Raw genomic sequence first — 2456 nt, forward strand, 5'->3', positions numbered from 1 at the left:
AAAGACTGGTTGCTGTAAATCGTAGCGACTAGCATCGTCATAATATTATTCAAGTGTCTCCACCTAACCGCTCTTTTACCGTGAACTTTCTCTTAATCGGTGTGCTGTTGTTTTGTGTGTACTGCAGTGTATACTTGACGTTTACCCCTCCACGATTAAAAATAGGAATCGCTCTCTTTCAAACGTCATAACTGTGCTTTTACTGTAATATTATTCCATACATTTCTTAAGCGTGTAAATAATATATAGGCTATATGGCTAGGTATATCGTATAATACGATATAGCTGGTATATATGTTAACAAATTTTCAAGATAATCCATTAAACAAATAACACCGTTGAGGTATAAAATCTGATGAAATCGTGTACATTTTACGTGACCAAAAATCCAAACATATTCTCAATAATATGCATTTATTATACGTATAATAATTATTAAAATATGTTTTATAAATACGACGTCTAAAAATTATTAATAGTATTTTCATTTTATATATTTTCGGTCTGAGACACTACGAAAAAACCTTTGGACTATTTCTTATTAGATCATACAATGATCAATGCGTCTTTAAGGCGGCTCTAAATACAAATCTTTAAAATTATTTATCAATAAATATAAATTTTTACGGCTTTAAAAAGTGAAATTAATAATTGATGTCATAAAATTTTAACCGTGCATTTGGTTACAAAATCAAAGCTAACAAGATTACAAGACTCTGTTCGAGTATTATGAATGTGTTATACATGTATAGATATAGTTATTATACGTTAATTTCTTTTAGAAATAGAGGGTCCAAAAATGCTTTGTATAATTAATTAATTAAATTGTAAATTTAAAGAGATCTTAGACTAAATCCGTTAATTAAAATATAGGTGATTAGGTAGTTAGTTTTTTACACATTGATCAGCTAAAAAGGATGTAGTATAAATGATTCGTCGAATTTCTTGAATTATAATTTATAAGGAGCATCTAACTACTTCAGATGTATAAAAGTAATATAGCACAGAACGACTGTATATAATATAAGTCAAAAGTATAAAAATGGTATTGCTTTTTTTAAAATTAATTACTTGTCTTAATTTATTTCCAAATTATCTACAAATATAATGTTGAATAATAATAAATTAGAACTTTATTAGGTACAGTTTTCAATTTTATCGGTTTCGTAAACTAATTATTGTGAGTAAGTGTAATTAATAAATGCTTTCTATTCATATATTTAAAATTAGATATTTATTAATTAACAATTATTATACAAGCAATACCGTACTTTAGGTATTCAGTTAAATTTGGATGAAACTTTAAATACTATTTTTTAGGCCAATAGCGCAGTCTATCAATTTAAGATTTTTAAACATACGTTTTTAGAACAAGCCAATATATTCCGCGTTCATGTTTGTCTATCCTTCCGTTATAGTTGCCAGTACAAGAATAACTTACATATTTACGATTGTTAAGTTAAGATATTTATTAATAATTGCAAGTAATAATTACTTGTGTTAAGTTTTTATAACAGTTCAATTCAATTTAAACTCATAATAGCTTGCAGTATTAAAAATTAAAATGCATCAAAATATGAGCCTACTCGATATTATGGGTTCATACTAGTCAATACTAAAAAAATAGATACCAAAATGTATATAAAGGTTACCAAATTCATTTTAAATAGTATAATATGGAATAATAGTTGTATTAAAATGCGTTAAGAACCTCGAGATTTAGCACCCTCACAGAATGATAACTAACTTATTTAATAAATAAATATATATCTCGTATTTTTAATCTCACTCATTTTCCCTATTTCTCAGCATGTAAATATAATAAGTAACAACTGATGTACTTACAAAATTGTTCGAAAAAACGACCCTTCTTCTTCTTCGTTTTGTGTTGCATTCCTTGTTGTTTCAGTCTGGTTGTTAAAGAATAATTAGATGTTAAAACGGTTGCTGTATCGTTAAATTGTAATGCAGAAACAACATCGTTTTCAGCAAATGTCATCTCTAAAAAAATAATTTTTTTTAATGGAAGAATAATATTTATTTCACAATAAAAACCCTAGTATTATTTACTTTTGGAAAACCGGCGTGTTTTGGGTAGATTGACGGCTACCGATTCACAATTTCTGATGATAGAAATAATAAAAGTAACTAAAGCTACTGCAATTATTGCGGTGTGCATGATAGTTTTTGTTGCTTCAAATGTTTCCTTTAAAATAAAATAATACATCAAAATCATTTTTAATTGGTAATTGATCTGACATTTCAAAGTGTAAGACTTAGTTGTAAATAATTGTTATTACTTTTTTAGTAATTACACATAAATTAACTATTAGATGAACAACAAAACTCATTTATAAAATACTATATATTTATATAATTTATTTATTATTTTAATATTTTATTAATTTATAATTTATACTATTTAAAAGTTGGTTAAAATACAATATACTGTGCAC

This window comes from Diuraphis noxia, unplaced genomic scaffold (genome assembly GCF_037042655.1).
Source record: "Diuraphis noxia isolate RWA-SAM2 unplaced genomic scaffold, SU_Dnox_SAM2 contig0001, whole genome shotgun sequence".
In the NCBI taxonomy this organism is placed as follows: domain Eukaryota; kingdom Metazoa; phylum Arthropoda; class Insecta; order Hemiptera; family Aphididae; genus Diuraphis; species Diuraphis noxia.